Source organism: Rhinolophus sinicus, chromosome 10, assembly GCF_057876585.1.
Source record: "Rhinolophus sinicus isolate RSI-liver-muscle chromosome 10, RSI-T2T, whole genome shotgun sequence".
Lineage (NCBI taxonomy): Eukaryota > Metazoa > Chordata > Mammalia > Chiroptera > Rhinolophidae > Rhinolophus > Rhinolophus sinicus.
The window spans coordinates 19,222,225-19,242,026 of NC_142510.1; the positions used below are offsets into that span (position 1 = coordinate 19,222,225).

The window sequence follows — 19,802 nt, forward strand, 5'->3', positions numbered from 1 at the left end:
CACCCGGCGCTACAAGCTGGCAGCCCCGGCCGCACACCAGGCCCGTCGGCCAGGGCTCACCCCCACACCCTCTTCTTAGTCCTCTTCGCCGAGGCAGGCAGTCAGCCAGCAGCAGTTAGCCGAGCCTGTGTCTCCGCCGGCAGGCACCTCTCCCCACACCCCCGCGCGCCCCCTCCCATCGCCCACAAGAGCCAGGAACCCTCCCTTCCCGCAGTGGCCCCAACACACAGGGTACAAAGAGCCGGGACAAAGCAGGGGACTGAGGGAGCAGCACCCCAACACACCGCACGCCCTCGGACTCCAGGAGAGACCACCACAAGGGGAAGTGCAGGCACGCAGGCACACAACACTCTCAACCAGGGTGCCTGTGGGCTGCCACTCTCCTCCCGCGGGGCGGGGGGTTCCTGGGCGGGGCTCGGAGCCCACTGGCCCTCCCGCCCGGCCCGGGGGCTTCAAGGGTGACTTTCAATGCCCGGGCACTGCCTCCTTAGTGGAGCCCAGCCACGGGCATGACCACACTTCGGTTGAGAAGCTGCCACTTCAAAGCAGCGTCAGTGCGTCTGTCCCAGTCCGTGTGCCCGCTTGTGCGTCCCTCCCCCCTCCCCCACCCCATGTCTCTCTGGCTCTGTGACGTGCCTGTTGGGCTCTGGCTCTGGCTCAGGAGCTCTCTCCCCGCGTGCCAGCCCCCTCTTCCTCTGTCTCTGTCCATGTCTCTCTGTATGTCTAGGTACATACAGGTACATATAGGTGTATATTTCGATCTCGCTCCCTCTTTCTCCTCCTCCCGTTCTCTCTGTCGGTCCCTGTCCTGCGGGGACTCTAGTCCCTCTGCCCGCACAAGAACGCAGGATATGGCGAGGCCAAGAGGGAACACCAACAGAGCCACGGATAGGGGGCTCATAGCACTATGTCTCACGGGCGGCTGGCTCGGAGACACGGCAAGCCGGAGCCGCCCGATCCCCAACCTGTCGGCCGCTTCTCTGCCAACCCACCGACACACCGCCCGTCGACCCGCCAAGCGGGCCCACTGCAATCCGCGCCCCTCTGCAATTTGCAGTCCACCATCCGCGCTTCCTAGCTTGGCCACCGCAGCTCCTCCGGTGGCCAGTGGCCAATTGGCAACAGCTGATGGCCAAGCGGTCACAGCTGATGACCATGCAGCCCCCAAGCAGCACCCCTCCACGCGAGGCCCAGAGCCTGGAGAGTGCTCTCTGCGAGTCTGTCCCCACAGTCCCCGTCTGTCTCTCTCCGCCTCTCTCTTGCTCCGTCTCTGGCCTTCTCTCATCCTCTCTCTCACCTCCCTGGGTCAGGAGAGGTGACGTGTAGCCAGTGAAGGGACCGGACATCGGGCGGGGCTCCGGTCGCTGACGAGGGTTCCAGGGCCCAGACTGAAGGCTTGTGACGAAGGGTGGCTGCAGACTGGAGATGCTGCACCCTGGTGGCGCGGGTGGCTCTCCCTGGCTTTGGGCCTGTGGATGGGTCCGGTCAGGGCCAGGGCCTGGGTTGCACGTCCCTAGGGCCGGAGGGGACTGAGAGGACCCTGCGACCCCCTCGGTGGCCCTGAGAGGTGGGGACAGCACAGCAGCAAGGGGGGTGTGCGGTTGTGTGGCTGGGGGGAGATTTGAGGGGTTGGGGTAGGGGGACGGGGTAAAAGCCCTTCGGGGCCTGGGGAGGCCCAGGATGCCAGGGCGCCCAGACATATGTCACAGTCAGGGAAGTGACAGAGGCCCGTGGAGCCACTGGGGGGCGCGAAGGTGCCTCGCTGCGGGCCAGGAGTAGCCCGTCGCCCACACCAGCGGCGTCCGGAGGAGGCGGGGAGCGGGCGGGAGCCGCTCAGGCAGACGTGCTCGCCACCCTAGCGGCCCAGCAGCACGGCGCGCGCGGTCAGAGGCAGGCCGGGAGCAGGCTCTTGGGGCGCGGGGAGCCGGGTCCCAGCGTCTAGGGCCATACCACCCTGAACGCGCCCGATCTCCTCTGATCTCGGGAGCTAAGCAGGGCGGGGCCTGGTTAGTACTTGGATGGGAGACCGCCTGGGAATAGCTGCAGGCTTTTGCTCGCCTCTCCTTTTGCGCCGCCGCCCCGGCGTGGCTCCCTCCGAACCCCTGCCGCACCTTGCCCCTCTGCAGCCGCCCAGGCAGCCGAAGGTCCCCCTGGCCAGAGGAGGGTCAGTCGCCCAGCACTACAAGCTCGCATCCCCGGCCGCACACCAGGCCTGTCGGCCAGGGCTCCCCCCCACTCCCTCTTCTTAGTGCTCTTCGCCAAGGCAGGCCCTCAGCCTGCAGCAGTCAGCCGCCTCTCGGTCGCCGCCACCGCCATCGCAGGGCTCCCTCTCGCTCCCCGACCCTGCCGCCGCCGCAACCCCCAACGCCCAAGCCCAGGGCTGCCTGCCGGCGCAGGCCTCCACCAGGCTCTCTCCATCCCAGGACGTGCCGGTGCTTTGCACCTCTCCCCGAGCCCAGGGCACGCCCATCCCTGCGCCTGCCCTCGGGTCCCGACACACACGATCGGCGTGACCTCGGGCAAACGGGACGCCCACACGCCCCGCCCCACCGGAGTCTTCTGTCTCCGCTGGCAGGCACCTCGCCCCACACCCCCGCGCGCCCCTCCCGTCTCCCACAAGAGCCAGGAGCCCTCCCTTCCCGCCGGCCACGGTGTCCCTGAAACACAGGGCACAAAGAGCCGGGACAAACCAGGGGACGGCGGGAGCAGCACCCCAACACACCACGCGACATCGACTCCAGGGGAGACCACCACAAGGGCAGAGCAGGCACGCAGGCACACAACCCTCACAACCAGGGTGCCTGGGGGTGCCACTCTCCTCCCGCGGGCGGGTGCCTGGGCGGGGCTCAGAGACCACAGGCCCTCCGGAGACCCTGGCGGGCCGCCCCGGAGGCTTCAATGGTGACTGCCAACGCCAGGGCAATGCCTCCTTAGAGGAGCCCAGCCCCGGGCACGACCACACTCCGGTGGAGGAGCCGCCACTTCAACACAGCCTCAGTGCGTCTGTAACACTCCGTGTGCCCGCCTGTGCGTCCCTCCCACCCTCCCCCACCCCATATCTGTCAGGCTCTGAGAGGTGCCTGTTGGGCCCTGGCTCTGGCTCAGGAGCTCTCTCCCCGCGTGCCAGCCCCCTCTTTCTCTGTCTCTGTCCATGTCTCTCTGTATGTCTAGATACATACATGTACATATACGTGTATATTTCCATCTCGCTCCCTCTTACTCCTCCTCCCGTTCTGTCTGTCTGTCCCTGTCCTGCGGGGACTCTAGCCCCTCTGCCCGCACAAGAATGCAGGATTTGGCGAGGCCAAGAGGGAACACCAACAGACCACGGATAGGGGGCTCATAGCACCATGTCTCACGGGCGGCTGGCTTGGAGACTCGGCAAGCCGGAGCCGCCCGATCCCCAGCCTGCCGGCCGATTCTCTGCCAACCAACAGACCCGCCAACTTACCGACCCACCAAGCCGGCCAACTGCAGTCCGCGCCCCTCTGCAATTTGCAGTCCACAATCCGCGCTTCCTAGCTTGGCCACCGCAGCTCTGCCGGTGGCCAATGGCCAACTGGCAACAGCTGATGGCCAAGCGGTCACGGCTGATATCCATGCAGCCCCCACGCAGCACCCCTCCACGCGAGGCCCAGAGCCTGGAAAGTGCTCTCTGCGAGTCTGTCCCCACAGTCCCCGTCGGTCTCTCTCCGCCTCTCTCTTGCTCTGTCTCTGGCCTTCTCTCATCCTCTCTCTCACCTCCCTGGGTCAGGAGAGGTGACGTGTAGCCAGTGAAGTGAACAGTGATCGGGCGGGACGCCGGTCGCTGACGAGGGGCGAGAACCCAGAAAGAAGGCTGTGTGAGGAAGGGTGGCGGCGGACTGGAGGTGCTGCCCCCTGGTGGCGGGTGGCTCTCCCTGGCTTTGGGCCAGTGGGTGGGGCCGGCCAGGGCCAGGGCCTGGGTTGCACGTCCCTAGGGTGGAGGGGACTGAGAGGACCCTGCGACCCCCTCGGTGGCCCTGAGAGGTGGGGACAGCACAGCAGCAAGGGGGGTGTGCGGTTGTGGGGCTGGGGGGAGATGAGAGGGGTTGGGGTAGGGGGGCGGGGTAAAAGCCCTTCGGGGCCTGGGGAGGCCCAGGATGCCAGGGCGCCCAGACATATGTCACAGTCAGGGAAGTGACGGAGGCCCGTTAGAGCCACTGGGGGGCGCGAAGGGGCCTCGCTGCGGGCCAGGAGTAGCCCGTCGCCCACACCAGCGGCGTCCGGAGGAGGCGGGGAGCTGGCGGGAGGCGCTCGGGCAGACGTGCTCGCCACCCGAGCGGCCCAGCAGCATGGCGTGCGCTCAGAAGCAGGTCGGGAGCAGGCTCTTGGAGTGCCGGGAGCCGGGTCCCAGCGCCTAAGGCCACACCACCCTGCACGCGCCAGATCTCGTCTGATCTCGGGAGCTAAGCAGGGAGGGGCCTGGTTAGTACTTGGATGGGAGACCGCCTGGGAATAGCTGCAGGCTTTTGCTCGCCTCTCCTTTTGCATCGCCGCCCCGGCGTGGCTCCCTGCGAACCCCTGCCGCCCCTTGCCTCTCTGCAGCCGCCCAGCCAGCCGAAGGTCCCCCTGACCAGCAGAGGGTTAGCCGCCAGGCACTACAAGCTGGCAGCCCCGGCCGCACACCAGGCCCGTCGGCCAGGGCTCCCCCGCACACCCTCTTCTCAGTCCTCTTCAGTCCCGGAGGCTGTCATCTCGATCCCTTCGCCGACCTTCGATCGCCGCCACCGCCAACAGCGCTGCCCTCGCCCCCGCCGCCACCGCCAAATCCGCCGCCATCACCGCGCTCCCCACACCCCCCTCCAGCGCTGCCCTCACCCCTGCCCCCGCCCTCGCCACCGCCATCGCTGTACTGCTTCAATCTCCCGCCTCTGCTCTCCCCTCCTCCGCCGCCAGCACCGCCCTCTTCCCCGCTACCGCCGCCGCCGGGGCCGGCGCCAACCCTCCCCGCGCCCAGCGCCCGCCGACACAGCCCCCAACGCTGCCGCCGCCTCCATCGCCGACCTCGCAACCCTCCCGCGCCGCTGCCGCCGACGCCGCCAACGCTGCTCGCGATCAGCCCCCGCTTCTCCCGCCGCCGCCGCGATCACCGCGCTCCCCACCCCCTCCGCCAGCGCTGCCCTCGCCCCCTCCCCCGCCCCCGCCGCCGCCATCGCCGTACTCCCTCAAACTCCCTCCTCTGCTCTCCCCACCTCGGCCGCCAGCACCGCGCTCCCCATCCCCGCCGCCAGTGCTGCCCTGTTCCCCACCCCCGCCCCCGCCGCCGCCATTGCCGCACTCCCTCAATCTCCCTCCTCTGCTCTCCCCGCCTCCAGCACCGCCATCTCCCCCGCCTCCGCCCCAGCCCCCGCCGCCGCCGCCGCCACCATCGCCATACTCCCTCAATCTCCCGCCTCTGCTCTCCCGGCCTCCTCCGCCCCCGCCGCCGCCGCCGCCGCCGCCGCCGCCGCCGCCGCCGCCCCCCCCTCCGCAGCCGCCCAAGCCGCCTCCGCGGGGTCCTCCCACAACTCCCAAGCCCAGGGTTGCCTGCTGGTGCAGGCCTCCCCCAGCCTTGGGGGTGCGGTTGTTGGTAAACCTGGTGGCGGTAGGGGGGCGGGGTGTATGGCGGTCTGGGTCCGGGGAGTCCCAGGATGCCAGAGTTCCACGAATTCTGGCACCATCAGGGAAGTGGCAGTGTCCCATGGAGCCTCGGGTGGCGCGAAGGGGCCTCGCTGCCGGCCAGGAGTAGCCCGCCGCCCACGCCTGGGGCATTCGGAAGAGGCGGGGAGCCGGACTGGGAGGGGGACGCGGTGCTGGCAGAGCCGGCCAGCATGTCGATGCTCACCACCGGAGCCGCGCATCTGCATGGCGCGCGCTCACGAGGCAGGCCGGGAGCAGGCTCTTGGGGCGCGGGGAGCCGAGTCCCATCGTCTATGGCCGTACCACCCTGAACGCGCCCGATCTCCTCTGATCTCGGGAGCTAAGCAGGGAGGGGCCTGGTTAGTGCTTGGATGGGAGACCGCCTGGGAATACCTGTAGGCTTTTGCTCGCCTCTCCTTTTGCGCCGCCGCCCCTGCGTGGCTCCCTCCGAACCCCTGCCGCCCCTTGCCCCTCTGCAGCCGCCCATCCAGCCGAAGGTCCCCCTGGCCAGAGGCCGGTCAGCCACCCGGCGCTACAAGCTGGCAGCCCCGGCCGCACACCAGGCCCGTCGGCCAGGGCTCACCCCCACACCCTCTTCTTAGTCCTCTTCGCCGAGACAGGCAGTCAGCCAGCAGCAGTTAGCCGAGCCTGTGTCTCCGCCGGCAGGCACCTCTCCCCACACCCCCGCGCGCCCCCTCCCATCGCCCACAAGAGCCAGGAACCCTCCCTTCCCGCAGTGGCCCCAACACACAGGGTACAAAGAGCCGGGACAAAGCAGGGGACTGAGGGAGCAGCACCCCAACACACCGCACGCCCTCGGACTCCAGGAGAGACCACCACAAGGGGAAGTGCAGGCACGCAGGCACACAACACTCTCAACCAGGGTGCCTGTGGGCTGCCACTCTCCTCCCGCGGGGCGGGGGGTTCCTGGGCGGGGCTCGGAGCCCACTGGCCCTCCCGCCCGGCCCGGGGGCTTCAAGGGTGACTTTCAATGCCCGGGCACTGCCTCCTTAGTGGAGCCCAGCCACGGGCATGACCACACTTCGGTTGAGAAGCTGCCACTTCAAAGCAGCGTCAGTGCGTCTGTCCCAGTCCGTGTGCCCGCTTGTGCGTCCCTCCCCCCTCCCCCACCCCATGTCTCTCTGGCTCTGTGACGTGCCTGTTGGGCTCTGGCTCTGGCTCAGGAGCTCTCTCCCCGCGTGCCAGCCCCCTCTTTCTCTGTCTCTGTCCATGTCTCTCTGTATGTCTAGGTACATACAGGTACATATAGGTGTATATTTCGATCTCGCTCCCTCTTTCTCCTCCTCCCGTTCTCTCTGTCGGTCCCTGTCCTGCGGGGACTCTAGTCCCTCTGCCCGCACAAGAACGCAGGATATGGCGAGGCCAAGAGGGAACACCAACAGAGCCACGGATAGGGGGCTCATAGCACTATGTCTCACGGGCGGCTGGCTCGGAGACACGGCAAGCCGGAGCCGCCCGATCCCCAACCTGTCGGCCGCTTCTCTGCCAACCCACCGACACACCGCCCGTCGACCCGCCAAGCGGGCCCACTGCAATCCGCGCCCCTCTGCAATTTGCAGTCCACCATCCGCGCTTCCTAGCTTGGCCACCGCAGCTCCTCCGGTGGCCAGTGGCCAATTGGCAACAGCTGATGGCCAAGCGGTCACAGCTGATGACCATGCAGCCCCCAAGCAGCACCCCTCCACGCGAGGCCCAGAGCCTGGAGAGTGCTCTCTGCGAGTCTGTCCCCACAGTCCCCGTCTGTCTCTCTCCGCCTCTCTCTTGCTCCGTCTCTGGCCTTCTCTCATCCTCTCTCTCACCTCCCTGGGTCAGGAGAGGTGACGTGTAGCCAGTGAAGGGACCGGACATCGGGCGGGGCTCCGGTCGCTGACGAGGGTTCCAGGGCCCAGACTGAAGGCTTGTGACGAAGGGTGGCTGCAGACTGGAGATGCTGCACCCTGGTGGCGCGGGTGGCTCTCCCTGGCTTTGGGCCTGTGGATGGGTCCGGTCAGGGCCAGGGCCTGGGTTGCACGTCCCTAGGGCCGGAGGGGACTGAGAGGACCCTGCGACCCCCTCGGTGGCCCTGAGAGGTGGGGACAGCACAGCAGCAAGGGGGGTGTGCGGTTGTGTGGCTGGGGGGAGATTTGAGGGGTTGGGGTAGGGGGACGGGGTAAAAGCCCTTCGGGGCCTGGGGAGGCCCAGGATGCCAGGGCGCCCAGACATATGTCACAGTCAGGGAAGTGACAGAGGCCCGTGGAGCCACTGGGGGGCGCGAAGGTGCCTCGCTGCGGGCCAGGAGTAGCCCGTCGCCCACACCAGCGGCGTCCGGAGGAGGCGGGGAGCGGGCGGGAGCCGCTCAGGCAGACGTGCTCGCCACCCTAGCGGCCCAGCAGCACGGCGCGCGCGGTCAGAGGCAGGCCGGGAGCAGGCTCTTGGGGCGCGGGGAGCCGGGTCCCAGCGTCTAGGGCCATACCACCCTGAACGCGCCCGATCTCCTCTGATCTCGGGAGCTAAGCAGGGCGGGGCCTGGTTAGTACTTGGATGGGAGACCGCCTGGGAATAGCTGCAGGCTTTTGCTCGCCTCTCCTTTTGCGCCGCCGCCCCGGCGTGGCTCCCTCCGAACCCCTGCCGCACCTTGCCCCTCTGCAGCCGCCCAGGCAGCCGAAGGTCCCCCTGGCCAGAGGAGGGTCAGTCGCCCAGCACTACAAGCTCGCATCCCCGGCCGCACACCAGGCCTGTCGGCCAGGGCTCCCCCCCACTCCCTCTTCTTAGTGCTCTTCGCCAAGGCAGGCCCTCAGCCTGCAGCAGTCAGCCGCCTCTCGGTCGCCGCCACCGCCATCGCAGGGCTCCCTCTCGCTCCCCGACCCTGCCGCCGCCGCAACCCCCAACGCCCAAGCCCAGGGCTGCCTGCCGGCGCAGGCCTCCACCAGGCTCTCTCCATCCCAGGACGTGCCGGTGCTTTGCACCTCTCCCCGAGCCCAGGGCACGCCCATCCCTGCGCCTGCCCTCGGGTCCCGACACACACGATCGGCGTGACCTCGGGCAAACGGGACGCCCACACGCCCCGCCCCACCGGAGTCTTCTGTCTCCGCTGGCAGGCACCTCGCCCCACACCCCCGCGCGCCCCTCCCGTCTCCCACAAGAGCCAGGAGCCCTCCCTTCCCGCCGGCCACGGTGTCCCTGAAACACAGGGCACAAAGAGCCGGGACAAACCAGGGGACGGCGGGAGCAGCACCCCAACACACCACGCGACATCGACTCCAGGGGAGACCACCACAAGGGCAGAGCAGGCACGCAGGCACACAACCCTCACAACCAGGGTGCCTGGGGGTGCCACTCTCCTCCCGCGGGCGGGTGCCTGGGCGGGGCTCAGAGACCACAGGCCCTCCGGAGACCCTGGCGGGCCGCCCCGGAGGCTTCAATGGTGACTGCCAACGCCAGGGCAATGCCTCCTTAGAGGAGCCCAGCCCCGGGCACGACCACACTCCGGTGGAGGAGCCGCCACTTCAACACAGCCTCAGTGCGTCTGTAACACTCCGTGTGCCCGCCTGTGCGTCCCTCCCACCCTCCCCCACCCCATATCTGTCAGGCTCTGAGAGGTGCCTGTTGGGCCCTGGCTCTGGCTCAGGAGCTCTCTCCCCGCGTGCCAGCCCCCTCTTTCTCTGTCTCTGTCCATGTCTCTCTGTATGTCTAGATACATACATGTACATATACGTGTATATTTCCATCTCGCTCCCTCTTACTCCTCCTCCCGTTCTGTCTGTCTGTCCCTGTCCTGCGGGGACTCTAGCCCCTCTGCCCGCACAAGAATGCAGGATTTGGCGAGGCCAAGAGGGAACACCAACAGACCACGGATAGGGGGCTCATAGCACCATGTCTCACGGGCGGCTGGCTTGGAGACTCGGCAAGCCGGAGCCGCCCGATCCCCAGCCTGCCGGCCGATTCTCTGCCAACCAACAGACCCGCCAACTTACCGACCCACCAAGCCGGCCAACTGCAGTCCGCGCCCCTCTGCAATTTGCAGTCCACAATCCGCGCTTCCTAGCTTGGCCACCGCAGCTCTGCCGGTGGCCAATGGCCAACTGGCAACAGCTGATGGCCAAGCGGTCACGGCTGATATCCATGCAGCCCCCACGCAGCACCCCTCCACGCGAGGCCCAGAGCCTGGAAAGTGCTCTCTGCGAGTCTGTCCCCACAGTCCCCGTCGGTCTCTCTCCGCCTCTCTCTTGCTCTGTCTCTGGCCTTCTCTCATCCTCTCTCTCACCTCCCTGGGTCAGGAGAGGTGACGTGTAGCCAGTGAAGTGAACAGTGATCGGGCGGGACGCCGGTCGCTGACGAGGGGCGAGAACCCAGAAAGAAGGCTGTGTGAGGAAGGGTGGCGGCGGACTGGAGGTGCTGCCCCCTGGTGGCGGGTGGCTCTCCCTGGCTTTGGGCCAGTGGGTGGGGCCGGCCAGGGCCAGGGCCTGGGTTGCACGTCCCTAGGGTGGAGGGGACTGAGAGGACCCTGCGACCCCCTCGGTGGCCCTGAGAGGTGGGGACAGCACAGCAGCAAGGGGGGTGTGCGGTTGTGGGGCTGGGGGGAGATGAGAGGGGTTGGGGTAGGGGGGCGGGGTAAAAGCCCTTCGGGGCCTGGGGAGGCCCAGGATGCCAGGGCGCCCAGACATATGTCACAGTCAGGGAAGTGACGGAGGCCCGTTAGAGCCACTGGGGGGCGCGAAGGGGCCTCGCTGCGGGCCAGGAGTAGCCCGTCGCCCACACCAGCGGCGTCCGGAGGAGGCGGGGAGCTGGCGGGAGGCGCTCGGGCAGACGTGCTCGCCACCCGAGCGGCCCAGCAGCATGGCGTGCGCTCAGAAGCAGGTCGGGAGCAGGCTCTTGGAGTGCCGGGAGCCGGGTCCCAGCGCCTAAGGCCACACCACCCTGCACGCGCCAGATCTCGTCTGATCTCGGGAGCTAAGCAGGGAGGGGCCTGGTTAGTACTTGGATGGGAGACCGCCTGGGAATAGCTGCAGGCTTTTGCTCGCCTCTCCTTTTGCATCGCCGCCCCGGCGTGGCTCCCTGCGAACCCCTGCCGCCCCTTGCCTCTCTGCAGCCGCCCAGCCAGCCGAAGGTCCCCCTGACCAGCAGAGGGTTAGCCGCCAGGCACTACAAGCTGGCAGCCCCGGCCGCACACCAGGCCCGTCGGCCAGGGCTCCCCCGCACACCCTCTTCTCAGTCCTCTTCAGTCCCGGAGGCTGTCATCTCGATCCCTTCGCCGACCTTCGATCGCCGCCACCGCCAACAGCGCTGCCCTCGCCCCCGCCGCCACCGCCAAATCCGCCGCCATCACCGCGCTCCCCACACCCCCCTCCAGCGCTGCCCTCACCCCTGCCCCCGCCCTCGCCACCGCCATCGCTGTACTGCTTCAATCTCCCGCCTCTGCTCTCCCCTCCTCCGCCGCCAGCACCGCCCTCTTCCCCGCTACCGCCGCCGCCGGCGCCGGCGCCAACCCTCCCCGCGCCCAGCGCCCGCCGACACAGCCCCCAACGCTGCCGCCGCCTCCATCGCCGACCTCGCAACCCTCCCGCGCCGCTGCCGCCGACGCCGCCAACGCTGCTCGCGATCAGCCCCCGCTTCTCCCGCCGCCGCCGCGATCACCGCGCTCCCCACCCCCTCCGCCAGCGCTGCCCTCGCCCCCTCCCCCGCCCCCGCCGCCGCCATCGCCGTACTCCCTCAAACTCCCTCCTCTGCTCTCCCCACCTCGGCCGCCAGCACCGCGCTCCCCATCCCCGCCGCCAGTGCTGCCCTGTTCCCCACCCCCGCCCCCGCCGCCGCCATTGCCGCACTCCCTCAATCTCCCTCCTCTGCTCTCCCCGCCTCCAGCACCGCCATCTCCCCCGCCTCCGCCCCAGCCCCCGCCGCCGCCGCCGCCACCATCGCCATACTCCCTCAATCTCCCGCCTCTGCTCTCCCGGCCTCCTCCGCCCCCGCCGCCGCCGCCGCCGCCGCCGCCGCCGCCGCCGCCGCCCCCCCCTCCGCAGCCGCCCAAGCCGCCTCCGCGGGGTCCTCCCACAACTCCCAAGCCCAGGGTTGCCTGCTGGTGCAGGCCTCCCCCAGCCTTGGGGGTGCGGTTGTTGGTAAACCTGGTGGCGGTAGGGGGGCGGGGTGTATGGCGGTCTGGGTCCGGGGAGTCCCAGGATGCCAGAGTTCCACGAATTCTGGCACCATCAGGGAAGTGGCAGTGTCCCATGGAGCCTCGGGTGGCGCGAAGGGGCCTCGCTGCCGGCCAGGAGTAGCCCGCCGCCCACGCCTGGGGCATTCGGAAGAGGCGGGGAGCCGGACTGGGAGGGGGACGCGGTGCTGGCAGAGCCGGCCAGCATGTCGATGCTCACCACCGGAGCCGCGCATCTGCATGGCGCGCGCTCACGAGGCAGGCCGGGAGCAGGCTCTTGGGGCGCGGGGAGCCGAGTCCCATCGTCTATGGCCGTACCACCCTGAACGCGCCCGATCTCCTCTGATCTCGGGAGCTAAGCAGGGAGGGGCCTGGTTAGTGCTTGGATGGGAGACCGCCTGGGAATACCTGTAGGCTTTTGCTCGCCTCTCCTTTTGCGCCGCCGCCCCTGCGTGGCTCCCTCCGAACCCCTGCCGCCCCTTGCCCCTCTGCAGCCGCCCATCCAGCCGAAGGTCCCCCTGGCCAGAGGCCGGTCAGCCACCCGGCGCTACAAGCTGGCAGCCCCGGCCGCACACCAGGCCCGTCGGCCAGGGCTCACCCCCACACCCTCTTCTTAGTCCTCTTCGCCGAGACAGGCAGTCAGCCAGCAGCAGTTAGCCGAGCCTGTGTCTCCGCCGGCAGGCACCTCTCCCCACACCCCCGCGCGCCCCCTCCCATCGCCCACAAGAGCCAGGAACCCTCCCTTCCCGCAGTGGCCCCAACACACAGGGTACAAAGAGCCGGGACAAAGCAGGGGACTGAGGGAGCAGCACCCCAACACACCGCACGCCCTCGGACTCCAGGAGAGACCACCACAAGGGGAAGTGCAGGCACGCAGGCACACAACACTCTCAACCAGGGTGCCTGTGGGCTGCCACTCTCCTCCCGCGGGGCGGGGGGTTCCTGGGCGGGGCTCGGAGCCCACTGGCCCTCCCGCCCGGCCCGGGGGCTTCAAGGGTGACTTTCAATGCCCGGGCACTGCCTCCTTAGTGGAGCCCAGCCACGGGCATGACCACACTTCGGTTGAGAAGCTGCCACTTCAAAGCAGCGTCAGTGCGTCTGTCCCAGTCCGTGTGCCCGCTTGTGCGTCCCTCCCCCCTCCCCCACCCCATGTCTCTCTGGCTCTGTGACGTGCCTGTTGGGCTCTGGCTCTGGCTCAGGAGCTCTCTCCCCGCGTGCCAGCCCCCTCTTTCTCTGTCTCTGTCCATGTCTCTCTGTATGTCTAGGTACATACAGGTACATATAGGTGTATATTTCGATCTCGCTCCCTCTTTCTCCTCCTCCCGTTCTCTCTGTCGGTCCCTGTCCTGCGGGGACTCTAGTCCCTCTGCCCGCACAAGAACGCAGGATATGGCGAGGCCAAGAGGGAACACCAACAGAGCCACGGATAGGGGGCTCATAGCACTATGTCTCACGGGCGGCTGGCTCGGAGACACGGCAAGCCGGAGCCGCCCGATCCCCAACCTGTCGGCCGCTTCTCTGCCAACCCACCGACACACCGCCCGTCGACCCGCCAAGCGGGCCCACTGCAATCCGCGCCCCTCTGCAATTTGCAGTCCACCATCCGCGCTTCCTAGCTTGGCCACCGCAGCTCCTCCGGTGGCCAGTGGCCAATTGGCAACAGCTGATGGCCAAGCGGTCACAGCTGATGACCATGCAGCCCCCAAGCAGCACCCCTCCACGCGAGGCCCAGAGCCTGGAGAGTGCTCTCTGCGAGTCTGTCCCCACAGTCCCCGTCTGTCTCTCTCCGCCTCTCTCTTGCTCCGTCTCTGGCCTTCTCTCATCCTCTCTCTCACCTCCCTGGGTCAGGAGAGGTGACGTGTAGCCAGTGAAGGGACCGGACATCGGGCGGGGCTCCGGTCGCTGACGAGGGTTCCAGGGCCCAGACTGAAGGCTTGTGACGAAGGGTGGCTGCAGACTGGAGATGCTGCACCCTGGTGGCGCGGGTGGCTCTCCCTGGCTTTGGGCCTGTGGATGGGTCCGGTCAGGGCCAGGGCCTGGGTTGCACGTCCCTAGGGCCGGAGGGGACTGAGAGGACCCTGCGACCCCCTCGGTGGCCCTGAGAGGTGGGGACAGCACAGCAGCAAGGGGGGTGTGCGGTTGTGTGGCTGGGGGGAGATTTGAGGGGTTGGGGTAGGGGGACGGGGTAAAAGCCCTTCGGGGCCTGGGGAGGCCCAGGATGCCAGGGCGCCCAGACATATGTCACAGTCAGGGAAGTGACAGAGGCCCGTGGAGCCACTGGGGGGCGCGAAGGTGCCTCGCTGCGGGCCAGGAGTAGCCCGTCGCCCACACCAGCGGCGTCCGGAGGAGGCGGGGAGCGGGCGGGAGCCGCTCAGGCAGACGTGCTCGCCACCCTAGCGGCCCAGCAGCACGGCGCGCGCGGTCAGAGGCAGGCCGGGAGCAGGCTCTTGGGGCGCGGGGAGCCGGGTCCCAGCGTCTAGGGCCATACCACCCTGAACGCGCCCGATCTCCTCTGATCTCGGGAGCTAAGCAGGGCGGGGCCTGGTTAGTACTTGGATGGGAGACCGCCTGGGAATAGCTGCAGGCTTTTGCTCGCCTCTCCTTTTGCGCCGCCGCCCCGGCGTGGCTCCCTCCGAACCCCTGCCGCACCTTGCCCCTCTGCAGCCGCCCAGGCAGCCGAAGGTCCCCCTGGCCAGAGGAGGGTCAGTCGCCCAGCACTACAAGCTCGCATCCCCGGCCGCACACCAGGCCTGTCGGCCAGGGCTCCCCCCCACTCCCTCTTCTTAGTGCTCTTCGCCAAGGCAGGCCCTCAGCCTGCAGCAGTCAGCCGCCTCTCGGTCGCCGCCACCGCCATCGCAGGGCTCCCTCTCGCTCCCCGACCCTGCCGCCGCCGCAACCCCCAACGCCCAAGCCCAGGGCTGCCTGCCGGCGCAGGCCTCCACCAGGCTCTCTCCATCCCAGGACGTGCCGGTGCTTTGCACCTCTCCCCGAGCCCAGGGCACGCCCATCCCTGCGCCTGCCCTCGGGTCCCGACACACACGATCGGCGTGACCTCGGGCAAACGGGACGCCCACACGCCCCGCCCCACCGGAGTCTTCTGTCTCCGCTGGCAGGCACCTCGCCCCACACCCCCGCGCGCCCCTCCCGTCTCCCACAAGAGCCAGGAGCCCTCCCTTCCCGCCGGCCACGGTGTCCCTGAAACACAGGGCACAAAGAGCCGGGACAAACCAGGGGACGGCGGGAGCAGCACCCCAACACACCACGCGACATCGACTCCAGGGGAGACCACCACAAGGGCAGAGCAGGCACGCAGGCACACAACCCTCACAACCAGGGTGCCTGGGGGTGCCACTCTCCTCCCGCGGGCGGGTGCCTGGGCGGGGCTCAGAGACCACAGGCCCTCCGGAGACCCTGGCGGGCCGCCCCGGAGGCTTCAATGGTGACTGCCAACGCCAGGGCAATGCCTCCTTAGAGGAGCCCAGCCCCGGGCACGACCACACTCCGGTGGAGGAGCCGCCACTTCAACACAGCCTCAGTGCGTCTGTAACACTCCGTGTGCCCGCCTGTGCGTCCCTCCCACCCTCCCCCACCCCATATCTGTCAGGCTCTGAGAGGTGCCTGTTGGGCCCTGGCTCTGGCTCAGGAGCTCTCTCCCCGCGTGCCAGCCCCCTCTTTCTCTGTCTCTGTCCATGTCTCTCTGTATGTCTAGATACATACATGTACATATACGTGTATATTTCCATCTCGCTCCCTCTTACTCCTCCTCCCGTTCTGTCTGTCTGTCCCTGTCCTGCGGGGACTCTAGCCCCTCTGCCCGCACAAGAATGCAGGATTTGGCGAGGCCAAGAGGGAACACCAACAGACCACGGATAGGGGGCTCATAGCACCATGTCTCACGGGCGGCTGGCTTGGAGACTCGGCAAGCCGGAGCCGCCCGATCCCCAGCCTGCCGGCCGATTCTCTGCCAACCAACAGACCCGCCAACTTACCGACCCACCAAGCCGGCCAACTGCAGTCCGCGCCCCTCTGCAATTTGCAGTCCACAATCCGCGCTTCCTAGCTTGGCCACCGCAGCTCTGCCGGTGGCCAATGGCCAACTGGCAACAGCTGATGGCCAAGCGGTCACGGCTGATATCCATGCAGCCCCCACGCAGCACCCCTCCACGCGAGGCCCAGAGCCTGGAAAGTGCTCTCTGCGAGTCTGTCCCCACAGTCCCCGTCGGTCTCTCTCCGCCTCTCTCTTGCTCTGTCTCTGGCCTTCTCTCATCCTCTCTCTCACCTCCCTGGGTCAGGAGAGGTGACGTGTAGCCAGTGAAGTGAACAGTGATCGGGCGGGACGCCGGTCGCTGACGAGGGGCGAGAACCCAGAAAGAAGGCTGTGTGAGGAAGGGTGGCGGCGGACTGGAGGTGCTGCCCCCTGGTGGCGGGTGGCTCTCCCTGGCTTTGGGCCAGTGGGTGGGGCCGGCCAGGGCCAGGGCCTGGGTTGCACGTCCCTAGGGTGGAGGGGACTGAGAGGACCCTGCGACCCCCTCGGTGGCCCTGAGAGGTGGGGACAGCACAGCAGCAAGGGGGGTGTGCGGTTGTGGGGCTGGGGGGAGATGAGAGGGGTTGGGGTAGGGGGGCGGGGTAAAAGCCCTTCGGGGCCTGGGGAGGCCCAGGATGCCAGGGCGCCCAGACATATGTCACAGTCAGGGAAGTGACGGAGGCCCGTTAGAGCCACTGGGGGGCGCGAAGGGGCCTCGCTGCGGGCCAGGAGTAGCCCGTCGCCCACACCAGCGGCGTCCGGAGGAGGCGGGGAGCTGGCGGGAGGCGCTCGGGCAGACGTGCTCGCCACCCGAGCGGCCCAGCAGCATGGCGTGCGCTCAGAAGCAGGTCGGGAGCAGGCTCTTGGAGTGCCGGGAGCCGGGTCCCAGCGCCTAAGGCCACACCACCCTGCACGCGCCAGATCTCGTCTGATCTCGGGAGCTAAGCAGGGAGGGGCCTGGTTAGTACTTGGATGGGAGACCGCCTGGGAATAGCTGCAGGCTTTTGCTCGCCTCTCCTTTTGCATCGCCGCCCCGGCGTGGCTCCCTGCGAACCCCTGCCGCCCCTTGCCTCTCTGCAGCCGCCCAGCCAGCCGAAGGTCCCCCTGACCAGCAGAGGGTTAGCCGCCAGGCACTACAAGCTGGCAGCCCCGGCCGCACACCAGGCCCGTCGGCCAGGGCTCCCCCGCACACCCTCTTCTCAGTCCTCTTCAGTCCCGGAGGCTGTCATCTCGATCCCTTCGCCGACCTTCGATCGCCGCCACCGCCAACAGCGCTGCCCTCGCCCCCGCCGCCACCGCCAAATCCGCCGCCATCACCGCGCTCCCCACACCCCCCTCCAGCGCTGCCCTCACCCCTGCCCCCGCCCTCGCCACCGCCATCGCTGTACTGCTTCAATCTCCCGCCTCTGCTCTCCCCTCCTCCGCCGCCAGCACCGCCCTCTTCCCCGCTACCGCCGCCGCCGGCGCCGGCGCCAACCCTCCCCGCGCCCAGCGCCCGCCGACACAGCCCCCAACGCTGCCGCCGCCTCCATCGCCGACCTCGCAACCCTCCCGCGCCGCTGCCGCCGACGCCGCCAACGCTGCTCGCGATCAGCCCCCGCTTCTCCCGCCGCCGCCGCGATCACCGCGCTCCCCACCCCCTCCGCCAGCGCTGCCCTCGCCCCCTCCCCCGCCCCCGCCGCCGCCATCGCCGTACTCCCTCAAACTCCCTCCTCTGCTCTCCCCACCTCGGCCGCCAGCACCGCGCTCCCCATCCCCGCCGCCAGTGCTGCCCTGTTCCCCACCCCCGCCCCCGCCGCCGCCATTGCCGCACTCCCTCAATCTCCCTCCTCTGCTCTCCCCGCCTCCAGCACCGCCATCTCCCCCGCCTCCGCCCCAGCCCCCGCCGCCGCCGCCGCCACCATCGCCATACTCCCTCAATCTCCCGCCTCTGCTCTCCCGGCCTCCTCCGCCCCCGCCGCCGCCGCCGCCGCCGCCGCCGCCGCCGCCGCCGCCCCCCCCTCCGCAGCCGCCCAAGCCGCCTCCGCGGGGTCCTCCCACAACTCCCAAGCCCAGGGTTGCCTGCTGGTGCAGGCCTCCCCCAGCCTTGGGGGTGCGGTTGTTGGTAAACCTGGTGGCGGTAGGGGGGCGGGGTGTATGGCGGTCTGGGTCCGGGGAGTCCCAGGATGCCAGAGTTCCACGAATTCTGGCACCATCAGGGAAGTGGCAGTGTCCCATGGAGCCTCGGGTGGCGCGAAGGGGCCTCGCTGCCGGCCAGGAGTAGCCCGCCGCCCACGCCTGGGGCATTCGGAAGAGGCGGGGAGCCGGACTGGGAGGGGGACGCGGTGCTGGCAGAGCCGGCCAGCAGGTCGATGCTCACCACCGGAGCCGCGCATCTGCATGGCGCGCGCTCACGAGGCAGGCCGGGAGCAGGCTCTTGGGGCGCGGGGAGCCGAGTCCCATCGTCTATGGCCGTACCACCCTGAACGCGCCCGATCTCCTCTGATCTCGGGAGCTAAGCAGGGAGGGGCCTGGTTAGTGCTTGGATGGGAGACCGCCTGGGAATACCTGTAGGCTTTTGCTCGCCTCTCCTTTTGCGCCGCCGCCCCTGCGTGGCTCCCTCCGAACCCCTGCCGCCCCTTGCCCCTCTGCAGCCGCCCATCCAGCCGAAGGTCCCCCTGGCCAGAGGCCGGTCAGCCACCCGGCGCTACAAGCTGGCAGCCCCGGCCGCACACCAGGCCCGTCGGCCAGGGCTCACCCCCACACCCTCTTCTTAGTCCTCTTCGCCGAGGCAGGCAGTCAGCCAGCAGCAGTTAGCCGAGCCTGTGTCTCCGCCGGCAGGCACCTCTCCCCACACCCCCGCGCGCCCCCTCCCATCGCCCACAAGAGCCAGGAACCCTCCCTTCCCGCAGTGGCCCCAACACACAGGGTACAAAGAGCCGGGACAAAGCAGGGGACTGAGGGAGCAGCACCCCAACACACCGCACGCCCTCGGACTCCAGGAGAGACCACCACAAGGGGAAGTGCAGGCACGCAGGCACACAACACTCTCAACCAGGGTGCCTGTGGGCTGCCACTCTCCTCCCGCGGGGCGGGGGGTTCCTGGGCGGGGCTCGGAGCCCACTGGCCCTCCCGCCCGGCCCGGGGGCTTCAAGGGTGACTTTCAATGCCCGGGCACTGCCTCCTTAGTGGAGCCCAGCCACGGGCATGACCACACTTCGGTTGAGAAGCTGCCACTTCAAAGCAGCGTCAGTGCGTCTGTCCCAGTCCGTGTGCCCGCTTGTGCGTCCCTCCCCCCTCCCCCACCCCATGTCTCTCTGGCTCTGTGACGTGCCTGTTGGGCTCTGGCTCTGGCTCAGGAGCTCTCTCCCCGCGTGCCAGCCCCCTCTTTCTCTGTCTCTGTCCATGTCTCTCTGTATGTCTAGGTACATACAGGTACATATAGGTGTATATTTCGATCTCGCTCCCTCTTTCTCCTCCTCCCGTTCTCTCTGTCGGTCCCTGTCCTGCGGGGACTCTAGTCCCTCTGCCCGCACAAGAACGCAGGATATGGCGAGGCCAAGAGGGAACACCAACAGAGCCACGGATAGGGGGCTCATAGCACTATGTCTCACGGGCGGCTGGCTCGGAGACACGGCAAGCCGGAGCCGCCCGATCCCCAACCTGTCGGCCGCTTCTCTGCCAACCCACCGACACACCGCCCGTCGACCCGCCAAGCGGGCCCACTGCAATCCGCGCCCCTCTGCAATTTGCAGTCCACCATCCGCGCTTCCTAGCTTGGCCACCGCAGCTCCTCCGGTGGCCAGTGGCCAATTGGCAACAGCTGATGGCCAAGCGGTCACAGCTGATGACCATGCAGCCCCCAAGCAGCACCCCTCCACGCGAGGCCCAGAGCCTGGAGAGTGCTCTCTGCGAGTCTGTCCCCACAGTCCCCGTCTGTCTCTCTCCGCCTCTCTCTTGCTCCGTCTCTGGCCTTCTCTCATCCTCTCTCTCACCTCCCTGGGTCAGGAG

The 19,802-nt window shown here is 68.6% G+C and overlaps 9 pseudogenes; all 9 read left to right on the forward strand.

The window, feature by feature from the left end:
• The first annotated feature begins 1,936 nt into the window (after nt 1-1,936).
• LOC148757006 (5S ribosomal RNA) lies at nt 1,937-2,056 on the forward strand (annotated as a pseudogene).
• A 2,320-nt stretch (nt 2,057-4,376) lies between these two features.
• On the forward strand, nt 4,377-4,496 carry LOC148757007 (5S ribosomal RNA; annotated as a pseudogene).
• A 1,433-nt stretch (nt 4,497-5,929) lies between these two features.
• On the forward strand, nt 5,930-6,049 carry LOC148757008 (5S ribosomal RNA; annotated as a pseudogene).
• A 2,050-nt stretch (nt 6,050-8,099) lies between these two features.
• On the forward strand, nt 8,100-8,219 carry LOC148757009 (5S ribosomal RNA; annotated as a pseudogene).
• Nucleotides 8,220-10,539: 2,320 nt separating this feature from the next.
• Nucleotides 10,540-10,659, forward strand: LOC148757010 (5S ribosomal RNA; annotated as a pseudogene).
• Nucleotides 10,660-12,092: 1,433 nt separating this feature from the next.
• On the forward strand, nt 12,093-12,212 carry LOC148757011 (5S ribosomal RNA; annotated as a pseudogene).
• A 2,050-nt stretch (nt 12,213-14,262) lies between these two features.
• On the forward strand, nt 14,263-14,382 carry LOC148757012 (5S ribosomal RNA; annotated as a pseudogene).
• A 2,320-nt stretch (nt 14,383-16,702) lies between these two features.
• On the forward strand, nt 16,703-16,822 carry LOC148757013 (5S ribosomal RNA; annotated as a pseudogene).
• Nucleotides 16,823-18,255: 1,433 nt separating this feature from the next.
• LOC148757014 (5S ribosomal RNA) lies at nt 18,256-18,375 on the forward strand (annotated as a pseudogene).
• The last annotated feature ends 1,427 nt before the right edge of the window (nt 18,376-19,802 follow it).